The sequence below is a fragment of the Eurosta solidaginis genome, chromosome 5 (assembly GCF_040869045.1).
Source record: "Eurosta solidaginis isolate ZX-2024a chromosome 5, ASM4086904v1, whole genome shotgun sequence".
Taxonomy (NCBI): Eukaryota; Metazoa; Arthropoda; class Insecta; order Diptera; family Tephritidae; genus Eurosta; species Eurosta solidaginis.
Window position 1 is genome coordinate 64,520,826 of NC_090323.1, and position 27,309 is coordinate 64,548,134.

Here is a 27,309-nt window from a genome sequence, read left to right on the forward strand (position 1 = left end):
GTGTCTCCGTTGAACACTGGTAGCCGTTCGAATAGTCTCAGATTTATTTCATTTGATTGTTTATCCTGGGACTTATCGGTTGGAATTCTTCGATATTAGGTACTTGCGCTTGCCGCAGCTGGGCTAATTGTGCTTCTATAGCGGCATGAGCTTATTCCAAGGTTACTAACCTTGCTTCCATAATGATTCCCCTGCTTTGGTCAAACACTTGTAATCGTTTTTTGCGGAAGAGGTCCAGTTTTATTTTCTGGTTCTCTTTGTCCTCTTTTTCAGGACGTGTGGAATTTGATTTTTTAGGAGTTCCTTTTATTATTCACTTATTCACTTATTGAGCCCCCAGTTAAGTATGTACTTTCGATTTTAAATAAAACAATATACTTTATTTGTATCTATATGTACTTTAATGAATTCTAAACTGAAGTTCATATGCTTCAGTGTAATAGAAGACTAACTTATTTCTATGCTTAATCGTCTATTTATATGCTCTGGTTTCTTTTGTTTAGTGGCTGCTGATAATGTTCAAAAAAAGGATCTTGCTGATAATGTTTAAGTAGAAATCTTATCTATGCTTACAATGGCTGAATAGGAATCTTTTGTTCGCTGATAATATTTTATTTGGTTTTGTTTATGTTTTGTTTATGTTTGTATTTGGTTTATGTTTAAATAGAAATCTTATCTTTGCTTACAATGTTTTGGTTTCTGATAATGGTTAATAGATAGATAGACAATGTTTAAAGAGGACCATACTTTTTATGTAAACTACTGATTCTATATCATACATGGGATGATGTTATCGGTACAGTAGTGTATTTTCTGTTGCACTAACTCGCGTGCGATCTCTGCATGTCCTCTCCAGGAGACCAAAAGAGATCTTATGTATCGCGGAGCAAAGCGCGGAGTGGATAGACATCGAGGCTGTCGACGAGGAAAAAATAATCACGTCTGAGGAAACTGCTGATGCTACTGCTCCCATAATCTACGATGTATCCCAGTGGCTTGATGCTGGAAGCGTATTCTTTATAAAGTTGAATTAGATGAAAAGAAATAAAAAGGAAAAAGACTTTATAAATTAAGTTGTTGTTCGAATATGTTTTTAAATACATTTTTTCTTCTTAATATTATTAACTTGTAATTATATGTATGCACGCACACTTCGCACACTTCTTAATATTATTAACTTGTAATTATATGTATGCACGCACACTTCGCGTAACGCGGCGGGTGCCGAATTAATAGAAACAAATATAAATCAAATAAAATTTTTTCTTAACTTAGCAAAAAATAATTTAAAATCATACTTATGAACTACTACGTGAAAACTAAAGGGGGGGTCTTAAAATATACTACCGAAGGTCACCGAGGGAAGGGAATGGGTAAAAAGTTATTAGAAATAAATATAAATATTTAGGCACCTGGGTCTCCTTTAGGAAAACCTCACAATTCAAGAGGTCATAAGTTTACATAATAGAAAAATTATTTTTACTTTAGCCACAGGTAGAATAGGAAATACTAATAGAAAAAAATCTTTTATTCTAATTCCAAAATAGAATAGAAAATAGTAGTAGAAAACATTTTTTTTTTCAAATATACCAATTGAATAAAAAATAGTATTAGGAAATATTTTTACTTTAACCTACACATATAATCCATAATAATAGGTTTAAATCAGTATAAAACATTTGCTAGTAACCCAAATGATTTAAAAAAAAATCAAAATAATCAAACTATAGACTTTTCCAATTAACTCGGCAATAAAAAAGTAAACAAACAAAGACAAAAAAATATATAAATATAAAGTCATGTTGGCATCAAGTTAAGGTTACTTTATAATAATTTGTAAACACATGCCGATTTTTAAGTGAGTCGATGCTCTTAAAGACCGGCTGTGCAAAACACATTTAAAATGCTGATATGTAGATAAAAACAAATGTCAATAACACTTGATGCAAAACATTACTCATAATCAAAAGCACATAACCATACAAATATATATATATATATTATACACGTTCCTCCCTTCAAAACATATTAAAAAATGTACAAAAAAAAGAACAAAAGAAAAAAGGCCAGCACAAAAAATCACACATTTCAAGCAAATGTAAGCGGATATAAAAATAAGTAAACAAACTCTTCACGCTCAATATCAAGTTACCGCAATACAATAAATTAAAATAGCAAACTAGAAAGCAATTAAAATTTTGTAAACTCTAAATGGGTCATAAAGTCACTTTAAGGATCACATACAATTGTTCTCAAGTGTATGTGACTCTTCTTAAAGGTGGATGGTGTGGCATTACCACAATACAAGATATTTGTATTTATGTAAATGCCAGAATAAGTCTAGCTTGTAATGCACAAGCAAATGAATTTCACTTTCGACCACACACAAATAACTTATAGCGAGATAGTCATAGCGGCCTAGATAAGTTATATTGAACCCAGCGGGGAGCCGTATCCGTTTACAGTTGTTTAACCCATAAGCGTAACACTCACTAACTCACGTATCGATCAACATGCCTGATCGACAGCGTCGGTTTGTCGGTGCGACTGCCCAAACATTATTATATAGTTCAGTAATAAGAATATTCTACTGAATAGGTATATAGAAATAGAATGTAGTTATTCTTAGTGTGTAAGTATTGTATGTAAATGTTGTAATAGTATTGCAAGTAATTTTACTATAAAATAGAAAGTATTCTTGAATAAAAACCAATCTGATGTCTGCGCTGAGTATAAGCGCTCCTCAAATTATATTTTCGTTTTAATTTACTTTAAACTTTCTACAAGTGTTTCCCAATTGAAAGAGTTGATACCTTCCAATATATGGGTCAACACATATTTCTCGCCTGAAGTCATACATGCGATCCACTGTGCGTTATTTTTATAGTCTAAGGAAGATATGTTCAAACACAACGCTTTATTACGCTTTGGTTCACTCTAAGATTCAATATAGCATATGCTGCTGGGGTGGTGCTTCTTACAGTAAAATCCAGCAACTCCTTACTATTAAAAAATGGGTCATAAGGAAAATTGGTAATGTGAACCGTTTCCACCATAGCATGGAGTTATTTAGAGAGCTGGAAATTCTTCCAGTAAAATACATGTAGGTAGGTAGGTAGGTATAATGGATGCGACCATGATCACCCAAGTAGCTAATGAAAAGCCGTTTTGATGCCATAAAACTCGTCTGAACCTACTGAGTACTACATGGATATGCTTTATAACCAACCTGAGTTGTTTATAAAATCAAGAATGTTTGCCAACCCTATTTCCGCCAATCTCCCTAGATCTTCCAAAAAAGGACTCCCGAATGATCTTAAATGGGTTCTAGCCAGAGCCGGACATTTACACAGAAAATGCTTGACAGACTCTTTTTCATCTATGTTCTTACAACTTCTGCAGTGGTCATTGTGCGGAATACCCATCTTTTCCGCATTCGTGCCTAAAGCCCAGTGACCAGTGCAGACCGCTATAAGTCTATGAATGTCGGCCCTGGATCTCCCCAGCAGATACCTTGTTTTCCTTTCGTTGTAGTCCGGCCAATCAAATGGCTTTTGAAATCGCACAACCCGCGGTGCTCTTAAATTTTTGTAGGGCTTTGTTCACATAAAAATATCGAATAACTTCTTTGGCCACCCCCAGGGGTATACCTGCTTCGACACTGGCTATTCCCTCACCCCACTCTGCTCCCCTACGTGCCAGTTCGTCATCGAATGGTATCAAAAAGTTTCAAAAATTTTGTTTTATTTTTATAAAAGCGGTATTCATGTATAAATTGCCATGCATCGTAAAATGCCAAAATTTTGTGCCTACTGCCATTTTCATGCTCAAGAAAAATGCAAAATTTTTCTTGAATGTTTGCTTTTGATCTGTGTACAGCACTTAAAAATACCAAAATGTAAGCTTTAGATTTCAAAGTATTTTCGAAAGTATGTATGTATTCTGTTTTTAAATACTTTTTGTATTTTTTATTTGGTACTTTTATCATCACTGGGTGTGTACATTGCATACTTATATAATTTTAATAAAACAATGTAATAATAACAATGTAAATAAATGTTATGTTTAAAGATGCAGAGTGAAAATTTCTGAAAGTGATCACCGAAAAACGTCATAATTTATTTTTGAGCAACAAAGATATTATTTGATAGCTATCGATAATACAAACAAATGTTCGTCTTCGATTTTTCCAAAAAATACTGTAACCTTAATTATCGCCATTTGAATTTTCTTTGTCCTATTTCTTTTAAAGTTGAATAGCAGCCTATAGGCTCCACCGATTTTGACAATTCGGTAAAAGTCCAGTTGAGGGGTCGATTGCTAATACGCTACCAAAAATATCGAGAGAGATGTCAAACGACGCGTATTGACATCAGTATTAATTACACTGGTTTACAGCCAAAATGCAACAGAGACGCCATTATAAAATTCCTATGTAAAATCACCCCCTGATATCGAAAATCAAGGTTATTTTTAATTCTATGGTAACGTTTTTGATATCTTTACGAATAACGGTTTTTTTTTTTCAAAAAAAAAAAATTGGTTCCACTTAATCATATATATCTCAAGAACGAATTGAGAAATTCCAAAAGGGTTTGAAGCTTTTAAAAGGTAACACAATTTTCTATAAACCATACAACACTTTTTGCTAGGCCCTGCAGATTAAAAGATAACGCACAATCAATACGGATTTTTTCCATTTTTTTTTGTAAAAATATAAAAAAATTTGTACTTTGCGAGGAAGGATCTCGAAAACTTTTTATTTTTTTGCAGATTTGTTTTTTTTCTCTCTAAGTTCTGTTTTATTACAAAAAAAAGCTTTCACTCAACAAAATCGATGGACTAATACAAAAGTTATAAGCATTCAAGTAAATATATCCATTTAATACTTAACCCTAGTGAGATAACGTACGTCTGTGACAGTCATACTGAGTCATACGTCGTTTTAATTTTGCCCTCAGTCTCCCACAATTGTTAAGAGAGAACATTCTCATTCTCAGTTTTCTCAACTACCATTACCAGCTTGTCAGTGGGGGTGTTGTTCAGTTGTAACTTTTAAGAAGAGTGGTGTTGATGGAAATCCGTCAAATCAATCTTCAGCATTCTAAGGCGGCTTCCGCAAACTTGTTGCTCTGTCTTGAAAAAGGCGGAGTGGATATAGTCCTTGTCCAGAAGCCGTAGCTGAGTAGTAACGGCGGAATATATAGCTTCTCCAAACCCAATTGTCAACCTCACCTATCCGCGGCGAATCCTGTTTCACTAACAGACGAGGCTCTGGCGACCCCAGGCTTCTCATGGATGGCCTGAAGGTTTAATGTGGCCACATAATTCGTTCCCGAGATGGTCGGGCTAGCACCTTAATGGTGCTGTGGTACCGGAGCGTACCGGATATGTATCAGGCAAGGGACCATCACATCGATAACACTCTCCAAAGCCTTCGGGGAGCAACCTTATCGCTACAAAAACAACAGCAACAACCACACACAGGTGTATCTTTAAGAGAATAATTTCTTTGGTTGGGGGGTCTGGAGGAGAGCCAGGCTCGAGGCCGTGGAACAGATGGATCTCCCCCTTCGACCGAGGGCTCGAGTGTTGTTGCCTGCCGGACCCTCTCAGCCGGAGAAAATATTGGAGTTGATGCGTTACTGCAACCCGAGCCTTCCGACGCATAACTGGAGGGTCCTCAGAGTAGAGGAGGCTGTTGGGCCACGTCGGCAAGTGCTGATTCTGCTAAACGCAGAGTCCACCGGTGCTCTCTCTGATATGAGGGGGGTTATCTCCTATGGTATCGAGCGTGTGGATCTCAAAATCTACCGCACCGATTCCAGGGGGATGGTTCCTCTCCCCCAGAGACTGTTCGGGGGTGGAGGCGTCCGCAGGGGAGCCAGTACCCATGTTTGTGGATGCTGACCCCGCTAGTTTGGACAGCGAAAGCACTGTTGACGTCCCGTCAATAGCGGGGTCTGTCACCAGTGCTAGTCGCCTGGCGAATCATCGATGGCGTGATCCGTCATCAGTGTAAATCGTCTGTTTGGGGGTGAGGAGGATCTCCTAGCCTCCGAGGGCGAATCCGCCAATGATGGGGTGCAAAAGAAGAGTGGTGTTGATGGAAATCCGTCAAATAAATCTTCCGCTTTCTAAGGCGGCTTCCGCCAACTTGTTGCTCTGTCTTGAAAAAGGCGGAGTGGATATAGTCCTTGTCCAGGAGCCGTAGCTGAGTAGTAACGGCGGAAAATTTTCTGGATTAAGGACGGGCAAATTCAACACCTTGGTGCATGGGGAGGCAGATCCTGTGTGCTTATTAAAAAGGCGTTTAAAGCTTTTATTCTCTCTAATTTCAGCAATGCTGACGTAACCACGGTCTGCCTCGAGCGAGGCAGTAACGAACTGTGGGTGGCCTCAGCGTACATGCCCCGTGGGGACGTAACGGGACCACCACCTGTGATACTGGGCGAAATCACCGCTGAAGCAAGGCGGAGAGGTGTTGGCGTAATCATAGGTGCCGATGTTAATGCCCATCATAGCATATGGGGTAGCTCGGATACGAACACCAGAAGTGAGTCTTTATTTACTTTTATTTGTAGATGAGGGACTTTGTATGTGTAATAGGGGGAATGACCCGACTTTTATTACTGCGGTAAGGGCGGAAGTCCTGGACCTTACCTGGTTAGCAAAGAACTGGAAGATCGGATATCTGGCTGGAGGGTTCTCAACGAGCACTCCTTCTCTGATCACCAATATATTCAGTTCTCGGTGAACGAAGAACGTCCCAGTAAAATATCTTTTAGGAACCCTAAAAGTACGAACTGGCACTTGTATTGTAGGAAGCTGGGAGAGCTATTGTCTGCGACGCCTATCGTTGGTTCGGACCTGCCCGAATCTGAGATAGACTTTCTAGTGGAAAACTTCATCTCGGCAAGCAATAGCGTCTTTCAACTGCCCTGTTCATTGAAAACTTACAGGAGGAAGGGCAAGCCGCCTTGGTGGTCTGATTCTCTTGGCAACCTAAGAGCGTCCAGTAGGCGTCTCTTTAACAGAGCCAAATGAGTAAATTACCCTCGGACTGGGAGCTCTATAAGGGGAGTCTAAGGATTTAGAAATACGAAATAAAGATAGCCAAGCGAGATTCATGGCGAAGCTTCTGCGAAAACGTAGAAGGCTGCAATGAATCCGCGAGGCTTACAAAAATACTCTCTAGGAATCCCGCCCCTCGGGGGTATCTGAGAGATGATGGTGGGGACTGGTCGATGAGTAGCGAAGAGTCCCTAAGGCTTTTACTGGACAATAATTTTCCCGATACCCCAGTTGCGCAGGGATCTTCGCCTGCATGGTCGGCGGTCGCTTGCCATGCAGAAATGCCTGCCATTCCACTACGGGGAAGTCAAATAACCTAGGCTATAAGTTTGTTCAACCGCTATAAGTCTGCCGGCCCGGACAGCATCATTCCTGCGCAACTTCAAAAGTCTTTAGGGATTTCCTCCCGCTGGTTGGCCATCATCTACACCAACTGCTTCAGGCTTAACTATATTCCGAAGGCGAGGGACAAGGTTAGGGTCATCTTCATTCCGAAGGCCGGCAGAAGCTCTCATGTATCACCTAAGGATTTCAGGCGAATCAGTCTCTCGTCGTTTCTTCTTAAGACGTTTGAGCGGTTTATTGACCTATACCTAAGGGAAAGGATTCCTCGGGGGTTACTGTCGGCTCCACAGCATGCCTACTGTAAGGGCAGATCGACTGAAACGGCTCTCCATTCGATTGGGCTTTTAACAATGTCTACCGGGGTCAATCAAAAGAGCTCTGGTGGGTTTAGGAGTCGAGGCGGCTCTGGCTGAATTTATTAGCAAACTTCTATGCAGCAGAATTGTCGCAGCTGAGTGGGGAGGGCCCATAACTGAGAGGAAGGTGTGCAGGAGCACACCGCAGGGGGGTGTCCTATCTCCTCTGCTCTGGGTTATGGTAGTCAACGAGCTTCTTGTGGAGCTGGAAGCCAATGGCTGTAGGGTGGTTGCCTATGCAGATGACCTCGCTATCCTAGTCAGAGGCAAATTTCTGGACACATTGCGCGATGTTCTGCAGGGCTACCTGGATACTGTGGCGAGTTGGGCTGAATCATGTAGATTGCCGGTCAACCCGGAAAAAACATAATTGGTTCTTTTTACAAGGAGATATAAGATACCCAACTTCAGAACTCCCTGTCGACTGTCGTGGAGACCCAATGTGGAAGATAGGGCCAGGAAGGCCGCGATTGCTTTGTACTGCTGCAGCGGGGCTATCGGAAAGAAATGGGGGCTCTCGCCAGAAGTAGTACACTAGCTTTATAAGATGGTGGTCAAACCTATTCTGCTCTATGGGGTGCTGGTCTGGTGGAAAGCACTGGACACGGCGAGCACCTCCAAAATGTTAGTGTCAGTGCAACGGACGGCGCTGATCGGTATCAGTGGCGCTCTGAAAACAACACCTACCTTGGCACTGAATATCATGCTGAATATACATCCAGTAGATATTGCGGGAAACGCAGCCGCGGATCGGTCGTTGGTCAGGCTTCGTGATATGGGTTATGGGCTTTCTGACTTCGGACACTCTAGCCTTCTTACCAGTTTCGACTTTATCCCGGACAGGACGGACTATTGTATGCCGATAACCGATCCCTATGCAACCTCCACCCCAGTCATTCCCCCGAGGGAGGAGTGGGGAAGAGGATTACATTTCTAGAGCCTCAAAAAAAATAAATCCATCGTAACAAAATTCGAAAAAGTATTTTATATGAAATGGACCGTACAATTCAAACTCACGCTGGGTATATAATATTCAGTTACACCCAAACTTAGAGACTTATGTAGATTGAGCAAAATCTGTTTGTTCAGCTAATTAAAACAAACCAAAAAACAAGTAACCGTTTATCCTTAATTAGCTGAACAAACAATTTTGCTCCATAAAAAGAGCAAATAAAAATGTATTGATTGTTATTCTAGCGAAATGAAATGAGCAACGCTTTGACAAAACATTTTGCTATACTTTTCCAAAAGAAACAATTAAGGAATGCTAAGTTCGGGTGTAACCGAACATTACATACTCAGCTGAAAGCTTTGGAGACAAAATTGCTTTTTTCATGGATACATACAAATGGTAATACCAAGAAGTGGAACAACTTGCCTTTGCTATATTTCTTCGAAATTTTCGATAGAGAAAAAGGGGCGTGGTCGGATTTCATACATTTTTAATACCAAGATAAAGCGAGTTCAGATAAGTACGTGAACTAAGTTTAGTAAAGATATATCGATATTTGTTTCATTACGGGTTCTGCTCAGCTGAGTCTAAAAACTACAAATATAAATGTATATAGCTGGTAACCAAGCACGGGATACAACTGTTCGTGAAATTACTAGACCTTAGAAGTAATGGGTGAACGAGAAAATCGAGAGTATAAAAGCAGCGTAAGCTGAGGGGTCAGTAATCAGTTTGATTTAAATAATCGGAATTCCCCAGAACTTGTTAAATTATATAAAATTTTGGAAAACACATCAAACCTGATGATTTAGTAAATAATTCATCTAGAATATTGAAATTTCATGTGGAGTGATTTAAGACTTTTGATAAAAATTAAAAAAAAAATTTTTGGAAATGGGCGTAGCACGGCCCATTTCTGATAAAATCGATTTTACAAATATTATTAATCATAAAACAAAAACAGTTGAACCTATCAAAACAAAATTCGGCAGAGAGGTTGCCTTTACTATAAATAACGAAGAAATATTTATGAAATCGGCGAAGGACCACGCTCTCTTTATATAAAAGACTTTTAAGAGGATCGTGGACGAATAAAATGAGCTTTATCTTTGCAAAAAAGACCAAACCATCTTCTATGTTTCGGGAGCCAAAACTCGAAGAAAAATTAACGGATCGTAATAAGATTGGGTGCGCATATTTTCCTTATAGCAGGAAATATTTCTAGTAAAAATGGGCGGAACGGTTAAAGACCACGCCCACTTTTATATGAAATATATAAAAAGGGTCGTAGACTAGAATAATAAGCTATATCTTACCGAAAAATAGTTTTGTATCGATGATCAAGCACTACAAAACATTTCTAGAGCATCGAAGAAAATAAATCCCTCGAAAAAATAAATCTGAAATGAACGGTACAATTCCAACTCACGCTGGGTATATAATATTCAGTCACACCCAAACTGAAGAAACATATTTTGCTCCATAAAAAGAACAAATTAAAATGTGTTGATTGTTATTTTAGCGAATCGTAATGAGCACTGCTTTTAAAAACATTTTGTTATACTTTTTCAAAAGAGAAGTACTTTGCAATTGTTTGTTTGTATGTGGGCGAATCCCAAATAAGGTCCATCACGAAACGAAAATGAAAAGTGGTCAGACTTTATTTCTATCACTTGGAATTAAGGGTCAAATATGTGCATGATGTGGAAATCGAATAGTTTATTCTTTCCACTCTTCCTGGACAGAGAAACATGATTTCAAAGAAATGCTTCATCGACTTTGCGAATTTTGATGTTTTATTAACAAAATAATAAAATTAAAAAAACTTTGGAGAACGGAGGTTTTTATAAATTGATCCTGCCTTGAAATTAAAAAAAGCTTTCAGAAGTTAAATAGGTCTGTTTACTGAAATTTTCCGGAAAGTTCGAGTAACATTTTTTATTGGTGTCTTCCAATAGTTGATCCATATACTGTTAATTGATTCCTAATTTATTTATACAATCAGAGGAAAATCTAAAATCAGTTCTATTTATTAATAATTTGTTGACCAGTTTGGAATTTATTTGAATTTTATTAGGCTTTGCTGGTCTATTGTAGTTAATCCAAGTAAAAACTCATACTTTTTCTAAAAAATATCACCCTACGTTTCGCCAAGCTCCTTCAGGGGCATAATCTTTATTTGCAACAACAAAAGACAGAACAAAAACAAGTAAGGAAGGCTAAGTTCGGGTGTAACCGAACATTACATACTCAGTTGAGAGCTGTGGAGAAAAAGTAAGGGAAAATCACCATGTTGTAAAAAGAACCTAGGGTAACCCTGGAATGTGTTTGTATGACGTGCGTATCAAATGGCAGGTATTAAAGAGTATTTTAAGAGGAATTTATTTTGTATGGTATGGGTATTAATGAGTATTTTAAAAGGGCGTGGGCCTAAGTTCTATAGATGGACGCCTTTTCGAGATATCGCCAAAAAGATGGACCAGGGGTGACTCTAGAATTTGTTTGTACGATATGAGTATCAAATGAAAGGTGTTAATGAGTATTTTAAGAGGGCGTGGGCCTTAGTTCTATATGTGGACGCCTTTTCGAGATATCGCCATAAAGGTGGGGCAGGGGTGACTCTAGAATTTTTTTGTACGATATGGGTATCAAATGAAAGGCGTTAATGAGTATTTTTAAAGGGCGTGGGCCTTAGTTCTATAGGTGGACGCCTTTTCGAGATATCGCCATAAAGGTGGACCAGGGGTGACTCTAGAATTTGTTTGTACGATATGGGTATCAAATGAAAGGTGTTAATGAGTATTTTAAAAGGGCGTGGGCCTTGGTTCTAAAAGGTGGACGCCTTTTCGGAATATCGTTATAAAAGTGGATCAGGGTTTACTCTAGAATGCATTTGCACAATATGGGTATCAAACGAAAGGTGTTAATAAGTGTTTTAAAAGGGAGTGGGCCTTAGTTCTATGGGTGGACGCCTTTTCGGGATATCGCCATAAACGTGGACCAGGGGTGACTCTAGAATGCGTTTGTACAATATGGGTATCAAATGAAAGGTGTTAATGAGTATTTTAAAAGGGCGTGGGCCTTAGTTCTTTAGGTGGACGCCTTTTCGAGATATCGCCATAAAGGTGGACCAGGGGTGACTCTAGAATTTGTTTGTACGATATGGGTATCAAATGAAAGGTGTTAATGAGTATTTTAAAAGGGAGTTGGCCTTAGTTCTATAGGTGGATGACTTTTCGAGATATCGCCATAAAGGTGGACAGGGGTGACTCTAGAATTTGTTTGTACGATATGGGTATCAAATGAAAGGTGTTAATGAGTATTTTAAAAGGGCGTGGGCCTTGGTTCTATAAGGTGGACGCCTTTTCGGGATATCGCCATAAAGGTGGGCAGGGGTGACTCTAGAATTTGTTTGTACAATATGGGTATCAAATGAAAGGTGTTAATGAGTATTTTAAAAGGGCGTGGGCCTTGGTTCTAAAAGGTGGACGCCTTTTCGGGATATCGCCATAAACGTGGACCAGGGGTGACTCTAGAATGCGTTTGTACAATATGGGTATCAAATGAAAGGTGTTAATGAGTATTTTAAAAGGGCGTGGGCCTTAGTTCTTTAGGTGGACGCCTTTTCGAGATATCGCCATAAAGGTGGACCAGGGGTGACTCTAGAATTTGTTTGTACGATATGGGTATCAAATGAAAGGTGTTAATGAGTATTTTAAAAGGGAGTTGGCCTTAGTTCTATAGGTGGATGACTTTTCGAGATATCGCCATAAAGGTGGACAGGGGTGACTCTAGAATTTGTTTGTACGATATGGGTATCAAATGAAAGGTGTTAATGAGTATTTTAAAAGGGCGTGGGCCTTAGTTCTATAGGTGGACGCCTTTTCGGGATATCGCCATAAAGGTGGGCAGGGGTGACTCTAGAATTTGTTTGTACAATATGGGTATCAAATTAAAGGTGTTAATGAGTATTTAATAAGGGCGTGGGCCTTAGTTCTATAGATGGACGCCTTTTCCAGATATTGCCATAAAGGTGGACCAGGGGTGACTCTAGAATTTGTTTGTACGATATGGGTATCAAACGAAAGATGTTAATGAGTATTTTAAAAGGGAGTTGGCCTTAGTTCTATAGGTGGATGACTTTTCGAGATATCGCCATAAAGGTGGGCAGGGGTGACTCTAGAATTTTTTTGTACGATATGGGTATCAAATGAAAGGTGTTAATGAGTATTTTAAAAGGGCGTGGGCCTTAGTTCTATAGGTGGACGCCTTTTCGAGATATCGCCATAAAGATGGACCAGGGGTGACTCTAGAAATTGTTTGTACGATATGGGTATCAAATGAAAGGTGTTAATGAGTATTTTAAAAGGGAGTTGGCCTTAGTTCTATAGGTCGATGACTTTTCGAGATATCGCCATAAAGGTGGGCAGGGGTGACTCTAGAATTTTTTTGTACGATATGGGTATCAAATGAAAGGTGTTAATGAGTATTTTAAAAGGGCGTGGGCCTTAGTTCTATAGGTGGACGCCTTTTCGAGATATCGCCATAAAGGTGGACCAGGGGTGACTCTAGAATGTGTTTGTACGATATAGGTATCAAATTAAAAGTATTAATGAGGGTTTTAAAAGGGAGTGGCCCTTAGTTGTATATGTGAAGGCGTTTTCGAGATATCGACCAAAATGTGGACCAGGGTGATCCAGAACATCATCTGTCGGGTGCCGCTAATTTATTTATATATGTAATACCACGAAGAGTGTTCCTTCCAAGATTCCAAGGGCTTTTGGTTTCGCCCTGCAAAACTTTTTCATTTTCTTCTACTTAATATGGTAGGTGTCACAAACATTTTAACAAGTTTTTTTCTAAAGTTATATTTTGCGTCAATAAACCAATACAATTACCATGTTTCATCCCTTTTTTCGTATTTGGTATATAATTATGGAATTTTTTTCTTTTTTCGTAATATTCGATATCGAAAAAGTTGGTGTGGTCATAGTCGGATTTCGGCCATTTTTTACACCAATATAAAGTGAGTTCCGATAAGAACGTGAACTGAGTTTAGAAAAGATATATCGATTTTTGCTCAAGTTATCGTGTTAACGGCCGAGCGGAAGGACAGACGGTCGACTGTGTATAAAAACTGGGCGTGGCTTCAACCGATTTCGCCCTTTTTCACAGAAAACAGTTACTGTCTTGTTTTGTATTTTGTTGCACCATATCATTACTGGAGTTGAATGTTGTTATAATATACTTATATACTGTAAAGATATTAACTTTTCTTTAAAATTTGAATTTAAAAAAAAAATTTTTAAAAAGTGGGCGTGGTCGTTCTCCGATTTTGCTAATTTTTATTGAGCAGACATATAGTAATAAGAGCAACGTTCCTGCCAAATTTCATCATGATATCTTCAACGACTGCCAAATTACAGCTTGCAAAACTTTAAAATTATCTTCTTTTAAAAGTGGGCGGTGCCACGCCCATTGTCCAAAATTTTACTAGTTTTCTATTCTGCGTCATAAATACAACTCAACTACCAAGTTTCATCGCTTAATCCGTATTTGGTAATGAATTATCGCACTTTTTCGACTTTTCGAAATTTTCGATATCAAAAAGTGGGCGTGGTTATTGTCCTATATCGTTAATTTTAAATAGCGATCTGAGATGAGTGCCCAGGAACCTACATACAAAATTTCATCAAGATATCTCAAAATTTACTCAAGTTATCGTGTTAACGGACAGACGGACGGACGGACGGACGGACATGGCTCAATCGAATTTTTTTTCGATACTGATGATTTTGATATATGGAAGTCTATATCTATCTCGATTCCTTTATACCTGTACAACCAACCGTTATCCAATCAAAGTTAATATACTCTGTGAGCTTTGCTCAACTGAGTATAACAAACAGAGAATACATTTTGAAAACACATACATAAATCACTATAAAACATTGGTGACAAACTTACATAAAAAGTATTAAATTAAGGTGTAAACATCACACAACATAAAACAACAACATTTAAAACTAACAAGTAAGAAAGGTTAAGTTCGGGTGTAACCGAACATTACATACTCAGTTGAGAGCTATGGTGGCAACATAAGGGAAAATAACCATGTAGGAAAATGAACCGAGGGTAACCCTGGAATGTGTTTGTATGACATGTGTATCAAATGAAAGGTGTTAATGAGTATTTTAAAAGGGAGTGATCCTTATTTCCATAGGTGGACGCCGTTTCGTGATATCGCCATAAAGGGGACCAGGGGTGACTCTAGAATGCGTTCGTACACTATGGGTGTCAAACGAAAGGTATTAATGAATATTTTAAGAGGGCGTGGGCCTTAGTTCTATATGTGGACGCCTTTTCGAGATATCGCCATAAAGGTGGACAGGGGTGACTCTAGAATTTGTTTGTACTATATGGGTATCAAATGAAAGGTGTTAATGAGTATTTTAAAAGGGAGTGGGCCTTAGTTCTATAGGTGGACGCCTTTTCGGAATATCGTTATAAAAGTGGACCAGGGTTGACTCTAGAATGCGTTTGTACAATATGGGTATCAAACGAAAGGTGTTAATAAGTGTTGTAAAAGGGAGTGGGCGTTAGTTCTATGGGTGGACGCCTTTTCGGGATATCGCCATAAACGTGGACCAGGGGTGACTCTAGAATGCGTTTGTACAATATGGGTATCAAATGAAAGGTGTTAATGAGTATTTTAAAAGGGCGTGGGCCTTAGTTCTATAGGTGGACGCCTTTTCGAGATATCGCCTTAAAGGTGGACCAGGGGTGACTCTAGAATTTGTTTGTACGATATGGGTATCAAATGAAAGGTGTTAATGAGGGGTTTAAAAGGGAGTGGCCCTTAGTTGTAAGGTGTTAATGAGTATTTTAAAAGGGCGTGGGCCTTAGTTCTAAAGGTGGACGCCTTTTCGAGATATCGCCATAAAGGTGGACCATATGTGACTCTAGAATTCGTTTGTACGATATGGGTTTCAAATGAAAGGTGTTAATGAGTATTTTAAAAGAGCGTGGGCTTTAGTTCTATAGGTGGACGCCTTTTCGAGATATCGGCATAAAGGTGGACCAGAGGTGACTCTAGAATTTGTTTGTACGATATGGGTATCAAATGAAAGGTGTAATGAGTATTTTAAAAGGGAGTGGGCCTTAGTTCCATAGGTGGATGCCTTTTCGAGATATCGCCATAAAGGTGGGCCAGGGGTGACTCTAGAATTTTTTTGTACGATATGGGTATCAAATGAAAGGTGTTAATGAGTATTTTCAAAAGGAGTGGGCCTTAGTTCTATATGTGGACGACTTTTCGAGATATCGTCATAAACGTGGACCAGGTGTGACTCTAGAATGTGTTTGTATGATATGGGTATCAAATTAAAGGTATTAATGAGGGTTTTAAAAGGGAGTGGCCCTTAGTTGTATATGTGAAGGCGTGTTCGAGATATCGACCAAAATGTGGACCAGGGTGATCCAGAACTTCATCTGTCGGGTACCGCTAATTTATTTATATATGTTATACCACGAACAGTATTCCTTCCAAGATTCCAAGGGCTTTTGATTTCGCCCTGCAAAACTTTTTCATTTTCTTCTACTTAATATGATAGGTGTCACACCCATTTTACCAAGTTTTTTTCTAAAGTTATATTTTGCGTCCATATTGGCGGCCACCGTGGTGTGATGGTAGCGTGCTCCACCTACCACACCGTATGCCCTGGGTTCGAACCCAGAAATTAGAAGAAAATTTTTCTAAGCGGGGTCGCCCCTCGGCAGTGTTTGGCAAGCGCTCCGGGTGTATTTCTGCCATTAAAAGCTCTCAGTGAAAACTCATCTGCCTTGCAGATACCGTTCGGAGTCGGCATAAAACATGTAGGTCCCGTCCGGCCAATTTGTAGGGAAAATCAAGAAAAGCACGACGCAACTTGGAAGAGAAGCTCGGCCTTAGATCTCTTCGGAGGTTATCGCGCCTTACATTTATTTTTTTTTTTATATTTTGCATCAATAGACCAATACAATTACCATGTTTCCTCGCTTTTTTCGTATTTGGTATATAATTATGGGATTTTTTTCAATTTTCGTAATTTTCGATATCGAAAAAGTGGGCGTGGTCTTAGTCGGATTTCAGCCATTTTTTACACCAATACAAAGTGAGTTCAGATAAGTACGTGAACTGAGTTTAGTAAAGATATATCTATTTTTGCTCAAGTTATAGTGTCAAAGGCCGAGCGGAAGGACAGACGGTCGACTGTGTATAAAAACTGGGCGCGGCTTCAACCGATTTCGCCCTTTTTCACAGAAAACAGTTATCGTCCTAGAATCTAAGCCTCTACCAAATTTCACAAGGAGTGGTAAATTTTTGTTCGACTTATGGCATTAAAAGTATCCTAGACAAATTAAATGAAAAAGGGCGGAGCCACGCCCATTTTGAAATTTTCTTTTATTTTTGTATTTTGTTACACCATATCATTACTGGAGTTGAATGTTGGCATAATTTACTTATATACTCTAAAGATATTAACTTTTCTTTTAAAATTCGAATTAAACATTTTTTTTTTAAAAGTGGGCGTGGTCGTTCTCCGATTTTGCTAATTTTTAGTATGCAGACATATAGTGATAAGAGTAACGTTCCTGCCAAATTTTATAATGATATCTTCAACGATTGCCAAATAACAGCTTCCAAAACTTCTAAATTACCTTCTTTTAAAAGTGGGCGGTGCCACGCCCATTGTCCAAAATTTTACCATTTTTCTATTCTGCGTCATAAGTTCAACTAACTTACCAAATTTCATCGCTTAATCCGTATTTGGTAATGAATTATCGCACTTTTTCGATTTTTCGAAATTTTCGATATCGAAAAAGTGGGCGTGGTTATTGTCCGATATCGTTCATTTTAAATAGCGATCTGAGATGAGTGCCCAGGATCCTACTTACCAAATTTCATCAAGATACCTCAAAATTTACTCAAGTTATCGTGTTAACGGACAGACGGACGGACGGACGGACATGGCTCAATCGAATTTTTTTTCGATACTGATGATTTTGATATATGGAAGTCTATATCCATCTCGATTCCTTTATACCTGTACAACCAACCGTTATCCAATCAAAGTTAATATACTCTGTGAGCTCTTCTCAACTGAGTATAAAAACATTCATCAGTACCATCATAGTGTACCTATAGAAGTGTGTCAGCTAAGCGATAAACGTCAAAACCACAAACAGCCTCGCTCACCTGATGCAAATCTCAGGTCTAGAGTTGCATTTTTGGTACGCAAGAGTACTTCAAGCTGAGTTGCATTTGATAGTTTAATAAAACTTTGTAGTATTTACAGACGAAATAGTTGCATATATTTCCGCGGAAATAAAAATACTAGAAGATGTGTAGCCTGCAACAATGCGGAAACATACGGAAAGCAAAATTTATTTAAATTAGAGTCAAAATATAAAGCGCCACACGTGTAACATGGAAAGATTTCACTTCTAAGGCTGTTTACAAAAATACATAAGGGAAAAATTATATAAACGCTTTGGTCGTTTCAAAGCAAAGATAACGTGCGGCGTTTCATTGTTCTTCACATGACGTTGTCAAAGCGTAGGCACGCAACCAAAGCATTTATGTAAATTTTTCGATACTTCGCCCGACAGGTGAATTAATGAATGCAACACAACCAAAGCGTCTGTGTAATTCCGCCTTAATTTTAGTAGCTTTAAAAGTCTCCTTTAAATAAAATGGTGCTGTAAGTGCAAACAAATCAATCTCCTATATGACACTACTTTATTTTCTATGTATTTTTCTTGTATTTTCTCTTATATTTTTTGTCGAGGGAGCCAATAAGGTTTCAGTACTGGTGTAAGTGTGTGAACTATATTTAAAAAAACTAACGAAATACAAGAAAAATACAACGTAGTTCATTAAAAACGAACAAGCCAGTTTGTATTTCGATAGGGTTTTTTGACATTAGGCTGTTTTTTCTTTATTTTTTCTGACAAATGAAAATTTTGTTTTTAGTTTAAAAATTTTGTACATAAAAACACAACTAAATTCAAAGTGTAAATTGTGTGTGCAAATGAGTTTTCAACAAGTGTACATTTTTCAGTTTTTCATAGTTAAGGAATTGACCTCCAGATTCTTGTGTTACACAAATATAGTGAACTTGGGTACAGAAATTCAAACTAAAAAGTTTTTCACAGTAACTTGAAAAACTCTACATTTTCTCTGCTTTTTACACTTAAAGGAGTGACCCTCCGTAATAAATTAAACTTTTAATGAAAATCAATAACTCTGAACTGAACACTTTTCGCCATGATATAAAATTAGAAGGCTGTGGAACAAGAGCAACACTTTTGTGACTACATAAACCCTGTTTCTATCTTTTACGTCTCTGCACAGAACCCTAATTGACCGTTTTCAACCGAAACAACAATGGCAACCCAGATTTTCCCGTTATGCTCACTTAAGCGAGTGCCTGTCAGAAAGAAGTCAACACACTTGTACTTGTACACTATGAGTACCATGAGCATTGGGTACTTTTGTTATACTAAAATGTCATAAATAAGCCAAATAGCTAGCAGCAATAAACCTGGTGTCTTCTTTTCTGTTCATCGTTCTCTCCCTCCTTTGTAATATGTGTAAGTTTCCAATGTGTATCTCGTCTTTTCTCTCTTCTCCACGTCTATTATTGTTGTATTTTTAAGATCAGGTGTGTGTCCGTGTGTTAGTGCGTGTTGAGCAAGTACAGTTCTGGTCTTCTTCTTTCTTATATCGTCGTCGTGCTCTGCCAATCGGGTTCCTAGTGCCCTTTTCGTTGTTTCAAAGTATATTTTGTTGCAGTCCTCGTTATCTCCACCTTTGCATTGAATTTCGTAAACCACGTTGTTTTGTTGGTGTGACTCTATATGGCTTCTTGTACGTGTAAAAATTCGACAAGATATGAAGATTAGTGTAGGTTTTATTTGTATATTCAACAACTTCATATCAAGACACAAAAGAAAGCAATACAAATTAGCTAGCATTTTTCTTGTGAATCTTATCTGCTTGAAAAAAAGATATATATATTAGGGTGTCCCTTATATGAACGAAATATTTCGTTTTGCAATTATCAAAACGCATACCCTCTAATTCGGTTCAGTATACAAACCTCTGCTTAAATAACAAATTTTAACTTTCCACGTAAACTTTAACCCGTGCCGACAGGGCCTCAAAAATAGCAGTTTCTTTCTTCATCTAGTAGCTAGATCAACAAAATGTTCATTGCTTTGTTTAATAATAGAAATTTGTATTAAAGATTGTTTAATTTAAATATTGTTAATAGGATTACTCAGAACATTTTCTTTTTAAAGTCTGTTTTTTACAATCTGGATACATATCTCTATGTTCTTGCACACAGCGTAAAAGGAACTGCTTTTGTTCTTCTTCTGCGGTTATCAAACCATGAAAGTCTTGCATAAGTTTAACAGCTCTTTCAGCTGTGTCATTAACTGCTTTTAAGCACAAAATCTTCTTTTTTGCTTCTATATAGGCCACGTTTTCTTCCCACGAAGATATATTTTCCTGAAGGAAACTGCAGTCAACTTTTAGCCTCGAAAATATATTTTTGCTTCTAATAGTGATGAAATCACTCAAAGATTTTTCTAAAACAAGAACAAAAGTTTAGCGTTTAGTAAATAGTGAGCATAGCTTAATACATATGAATAAATATTGACCATATAAAGATATCGACGTTTCATCCTTCGATGGAACGTATCTCTTTCCGGAATCATCAAAGCTTTCTCTTTTTAAGTTAATTACAATGTTCTTCTTGGTTTGTTCATCAACGTCTTCGTCAAAAATTGATAGCAGGGTTATTTCTTCTGATAAATACCACAGGTGGTGACTGAATTTTCCTAAAGCTGCTTTGGAAATCAACTTGTCAACTCTCTCGTAATCCTTCAGGGTCTTTAAAAAGAGTAAGTCTTGATTCGGCGCTTTTACTGCTAAACTGCATCTTAGCCAGGGCTTAACATAAACTGTCACAATGAATAAAGAAATATCTCTAAGTGCTTGTTCGTCCTTGACGCTCATTTTAAATTGAGACTGCAACAAACATATCTTTATAGAGCAAATAGCTCTTGCCATCCACCGAGCTTGATGCTATGCGCCTGGAGGTCTGATTTTAATTTTATTCTCAGAGTTTCCTCCCAAAAAAATAATAGCTAGTTCAATCAGTTCCCGATAATCATCTCGTACAATTGACTTCTCCAGTTCGTTGTAATAAAACTCCACCAACTCATTTATCATCGTCTCACAAAAGTGTTGTTTTACGAAATTAGAGCAGGGTTCGATAGCATTAGGATTAATATTCTTCCAGTTATCTTTGAACTTTTTAAATAGTGGAATCGCGGGACTGGTACTGTCCTCTTGGATTTTAGTTTGAAATACACTTTTGAGCACAAGTTCGTAAACATGATGACGACAAGCAAAAAGTAACAATTATCTTTCTAATGCTTGCGCCAAAAGCACACAAGCTCCATTCAAGCGACCTGTATTAGATGCTGTCGTATCACAGCACATTATTTGTACCTTATCATTAAGGTTCCAATCATTTAGCGTATTTAGTACTGCATTTGCTTGATTTTTGCCGGAAGAGCTCTCTAATTTCGGGACTGCAAGAATTTGTTCTTTCTCTTCAAACGAAATAACGATTGGCAAGCGTTTTTCTTTAGAGCTTTTTACGTTGAGACTAGGTAACAGTTTTCCATCCCAATGAACAGCAACAACTTCGGGTATGTTATTCTGAAAATCAGATTTAATGGATTCTGCTCTATGTTTTCTCATTTGCGTTCGAATGCGTTGAATAGAGGATTTGTTGATTGGGTAATCGTCACAGTTAAGACCTAGTGCTTCCACTAACGCTTGAACTAGGTTAGGTTAGGTTGGGGTGGCTGCCCGAGGGCACACTTAGGCCAGTAGTACTAGGCCCGTTGTGATACCACGAAAAACACCGTTACCTCTCCTCTTCGAACCATTTTGAGGACCTGATGAAATCTACCAGGTCCTTGACGTCATGCTCCACAACCTGACTCATAGTATCAAGAAATGGAGCTCCCAGAAAGCGCTGGGCAGTTGCAAATGAGGTGAACCACCGTTTCCTCCTCCTCATCTTCTTTACAACTCCTACAGCAACGACGATAAGGCGCTCCTAGCCTTTCTGCATGCCTACCTATGAGGCAATGACCCGTTAGTGCCCCTACAAGTGTGGAAATTGTATCCCTTCTTAGGTTGTAAACGTGACGGGACCTTTTAGGATCCCATTTAGGCCAGGTTTCTTTCGACGTTCGACATCCCGGTGTTTGTAGCCATCTTTCGTCGGCTTGACGGTAGATGTGCTCTTTTAGCATTAGCTTGCATGTGGACAGGGGCATACCTAAGCGTTCTTGTCCAGGAAGAACCTGCTTGGTTGTACCCTGCCTAGCGAGTTCATCTGCAATACAGTTTCCCTCGATATCCCTATGTCCAGGGACCCATGTGAGGTGTACACGGTTCTGTTGAGCCATCTCTTGAAGAGATCGGCGACAGTTTAGTGCTAGTTCAGAATTGAACGAGTGGGAGCCCAGAGATTTTATGGCAGCTTGGCTGTCGCTGAAGATAAAAATTTCTTTGCCGACAATGTATGTCCCTATCCTAGCTGCGGCTTCCATTATGGCTGCAACTTCTGCCTGGAATACACTGCAGTGGTCGGGTAGTCTGAATGAGAGCTGGAGGTCAAGGTCCCTTGAGTATACTCCACCCCCAACTCTCCCGTTTAGCTTGGAGCCGTCCGTGTATATGGAAATGCTGTTGCCCATAGCAAGGCACTTGTCCGACTCCGTCCAGTCATCCCTGCTGGGTATGTTTATCTTAAAGTTGGTTTCCGCAACTGTTGTGGTCGCACAGCGATCCGTGCTAGGAGGGAGAAAACTGTATTTGTTTAGTATACTTGAGTGTCCTGTGGTACTGTTGTTCCAGCACGACAACTCCCTTAGACGCAGGGCTGACGTTGCCGCTGCTCGATGACCAGCCAGATCCAGTGGAAAGATGTCAAGAATGACCTGAAGAGCTTCGCTAGGCGTTGTTCTTAGAGCCCCGCTTATGCTTATCATGCTGGATCTGTGGACTTTCCCCAACAAGTTTAGGTTTGACGCCTTGCTCAAGGCTGGCCACCATACGACTACTCCATACAGCAGTATGGGTCTGATAATCGCGGTATAAATCCATCTGCATATGTTGGGGGTGAGTCCCCATTTTTTGCCAATGGCTCTTTTACACGTATATAATGCAATGTACGCTTTCTTTTGTCGCTGGATAACGTTGTCCTTCCAGTTCAGCTTTTTGTCTAAAACTACGCCTAAAAATTTGGCTTTATCTGCCAGGCTTAGGCGCACCCCATTTAGTTCAGGTAGGTTCAACGATGGTATTTTGTATCGTTTGGTATATAAGACAAGCTCTACTTTATCGGAGTTGACGCTGAGTCCACATCGGGAAGCCCACAAGGAAACCTCTCGCAATGCTACCTGCATCAAGTCGCACAAAGTTTGAGGAAACTTGCCTCTGTAGATAATCGCTAGGTCATCAGCATATGCCACGACCTTCCCGCTCCCCCAACTAGTATCTCTTAATAGCGAGTTTACCGTTAGGTTCCATAGTAAGGGGGAAAGGACACCACCCTGGGGCGTGCCCCTTGCGACAAATCGTGTTACCTCAACCTTCCCCAGTGAGGAGAGCACTTTCCTTCCCCTGAGCAGTTGATCAATTAGTCCCACTAGGGGTCTATTTACGTCCAGATCAGTTAAAGCAATGTTAACGGCGTCTGGACTTATGTTGTTGAATGCTCCTTCAATGTCTAGGAAGGACACAAGACAATAATCCTTTTCGAACAAGGATGTTTCTATAGTAGAGACTAGGCTGTGTAGCGCAGTCTCCGTAGATTTACCTTTGGTGTACGCGTGTTGATAGTCCGAAATGAGATTCCTATCAATGCTTGTAGTGAGAAAATCGCTAACTATTCTCTCTAGGGTCTTGAGTACGAAGGATGAAAGACTGATAGGTCTATAGTCCTTCGGCTCGTAATGAGAGGCTTTGCCTGCCTTAGGAATGAATATGACCGTGGCGCTCCTCCATGCACACGGAATATAGTTCATAGCCAAACAAGCGGTATATATGTGCCGCAGCCAGTTGGCTGATACCTCCAAGGAGTAGATAAGTTGAGCGGGTACAATCCCGTCTGGTCCAGCAGCCTTAAAAGGTTTAAAACTTTTGACTGCCCTCCTCACTCTCTCCTCAGTGATGGGTATATTCACAGCTTGGTTTGCTGCAGGTACATCCGGTGCGTTTGTCATATTTCCCGGGAAATGTGTGTCCAGGAGCAGCTCTAGAGTTTCCCCTTCTGTGCTGGTCCAGGTACCATTCGGTCTCCGCAGAAAGCTAATAGCTGTTTGCGTCTTAGAAAGCACGCACCGTAGCCTGGATGTGTCCACGACACTTTCGACTCCAGTGCAGAAGTTTCTCCATGAAGTTCTCTTCGCTTGTCTCAGGACTTTTTTGTAGGTTCTTAGTTTGTCCTTGTATTCTAGCCATTGTGACCCGTTATCAAGGAATTTGGCTTTGTTAAACTGTTCTCTACAGGATTTACGAAGTAGGTCCAGATCATGGGACCACCAGTGAGGTTTACGCTTACCGCGCGGTTTTGGCAATGGACAGGCCTGTTCTAAGGCTTTTGAGAAAGCCGATGTGAAGGTTTCTACCAGACCCTCTAGCTCCATCGTTGATGAGAGGCTTTGTGGGGGCAGTTCTGGTAGTTCTCTTGCTAACAGCTCATTATGTAGTTCCCAGTTTGTATTACGTGGGTTACGTCTCGCAATGGGCTGATCGACGAAGAACTCTAACATTACTTCAATATAGCGGTGGTCTGAAAAGGAATGTTCCTCAAGAACACGCCATTTTTTAACCCACCCATAAACGCTTTCGCTACAAATAGTGAGGTCAATAACCTCTCTACGGTTTTTAGTAATAAAAGTTGGTTCATTACCTACATTGCAAACTACAAGGTTAGTTGTTAAAAGGTACTCAAAAAGTGACTCACCCCGAGTGTTTATGTCGGAACTACCCCACTGCACGTGGTGGGCGTTTGCGTCTGTCCCAATTAACAGATGGCTTGAGTCGGCCACCAGATCCTTTACCGTCTTTTGTGGAGGAGGTTCCTCTGCGTCGTACGGCATATAAACGGAGGCTAGCGTTAATTGGGTGCCTCCGCTTGACAAACTGGCCGCTGTGACGTCACCATTGCTATAATTAGGCAAGAGAAAGATATTTAGCTCTGACTTTACTAAAATGCATGTTCTCACTTTACCTTCATCTGCAGCTCGGATGAGCTTAAACCCAGTGGCCCCCAATCCGCAAATCCTTGAGTTGTTCACCCAGGGTTCTTGGATAAGGACCACTTCGACGTCGCCTTTAGAAAGGCGACTGATGAGAGCAGCCGAGGCTGCCTTACTTTTGTGCAGGTTTATCTGGAGCAACCTCAGCATGAGCTTGCTCAGACTCCCCTGCCTCCATCACCGTGATGTTGGGATCCTCTCCGTCGCTATCCAGCAGAGCATCCTCCATCGACAAATTGCCCAGAGCCCCTGCGCAATTTGACGTGGCGGAAACCAGGCTTTCGGCGTCGGAGATTTCCGCTTCCACTTCGGGTGCCTCAATGTCCGTGTCCAAAGAGGCACTCGAAAGGGATGCGCGCTGTGCGTCCCCACGGTATACGTGAATTACGACCTCCCCGAGGCCGTAAAACACTCTTCCTTTGCTCCGTCTAAGGGGCTCGAGAGCTTCCTTGTTCAGGGCTAACACGACCTGTCTCCTAGGTCCTTCAGCGTCCTCGACTTGGATGACACTCCAGTCCTGCGTTGGGAGAGCCGGGTTCATCAGTTGCAGCATCCTGAGAATTCTCTCAGGTTCTGCTGGAACCGCTGGAACCCATGCCCTGGCCCTTGGCCGAGCCGGAATGTCCTTCCAGTCAACGACCTCGATAATCGCCCCGGGATAGACTTGTCCCAGCTTTGCGGCTGCTGCCTTGTACAGCGCAACAGACCTTGCGTCCTCGCAAGCGAGTACCTTGATTTGGCCCTGGTACCATCCTGCATCAGAACCTCGCGGCGGACTACCCGGAGACTCCATCAGCACGTCGAGAACGGCGTTGCCGATTTCATTCCGGACGTACGGCCACTGGTCTTTAGGGATTGCACCACGGTCATTCCCTCGGTCCAGGATTCCTATAAGGATCCGGCCCTTGGCTACCTCGGCAAAGCTGGGTTTGGCTACCGCGGGGTGATTCTGGTGCCTTTTCGGCGGTGGTTTGATATCCTCATCGGACCTTTGACGTTTATATGGGGTTGCGCTTGTTGGCAGAGAACCCCGAAAATTCGGCAGTAGAGCTCGCGCCCTTTCCACCGAATTCCTGGCGTTCTCTGACAGCGTTTCCAGCGGAACACCCTCATACCTTGACAGGACTTTTGCAGCCCTTCTTTTGTTCCTGTGGAACGATCCCTTGTGGGAATCTTCTTGAGAAGGGGTCCGACCCGTAGTTGCCCTCGCGGTCGTACCCCCGGATGATGTCTTCATTATGGCTCCTTTCTCCTTTGGCTCAGTGTGACCAGATCGTGGGACCCCTGTCACAGCCGTGGGGAGAACAGTCGCCATACCGGCGTCAGACGGGCGCCCAGCATCAGCAGGCGCGTCAGTGTTCGCCGTTGCCAGCGCAACTACCTTCGCCGCCATACTGGTGCTTGCCCCCGTCCGATCACCTAAGACGGTGTTGACTGAGGTTGCCCTCTTGTCGTCCCTGGGGAGCCGACCCGTCGTTTCCAACGCAGTCGCTCCCCCGGTTAAAGTAGCTGTTGCGGCCCCGTTTTCCCTTGGCTCGGAGTGGCCAGGTCCAGAGACCCCTGCCACAGCCGTGGGAAAAAAGGTTGCCGTTCCGGCGCTTGGTCGGTGTCCGACAACAGCAGGCGCGTCAGGGTTCGCCGTTACCAGCGCAACTCCCTTCGCCGCCATACTATTGCCGCCCCCCACCAAGTCGCTCTTCACTTTAGCCTTGGTAGCATTGGTAGCCCTCCCTCGTTCACTAGGGCGTATGGATGCCAATGCTGTTGTCCTTCTCCCTGTGGAGGAGAAAGGATTATCATTTTCTTGTTTTTTTTTATTTTTGTTGTTCATCTTGTTCGTACGACCCCTTGCTAGACGAGGCCAGCTTAGGGTCACCTTATTGAAAGGGGGAAAAGTGTCGTCCGCCGCGGCAGAGCCCCTTACCGCGGTAAGACCATTTTTACTCTCTGAGGCGGCCCGGTGTCAGAGAGGCTCCGTACAAATACAGCCAGATTAACCTCCCGGCTGCAAACCATCCAATGGGCACGGTGCCGCATAACACCCTGGATTGGGAGGGGACAGATCTTGGTCATCGCTCACCCCAGGACTAGGCCACCGCAGCCATGGAGATCCATGTGAACCTGCATCCTACTGGGTGGCATAGTCCCGTGGTCAGCGACTAAGCCCTCGCATCGCGGCAAGAT

General features: G+C 40.9%; 1 long non-coding RNA gene across 1 annotated transcript; it reads right to left on the bottom strand.

Annotated features, from left to right (window-relative positions):
* Window positions 1-330: 330 nt before the first annotated feature.
* On the bottom strand, window positions 331-27,309 carry LOC137251651 (uncharacterized). The gene is made up of 3 exons (XR_010953307.1): window positions 25,098-27,309; window positions 24,831-25,033; window positions 331-1,015 (listed from the first exon to the last, which is right to left on the bottom strand). It is a non-coding gene; the product is annotated as an uncharacterized lncRNA (long non-coding RNA).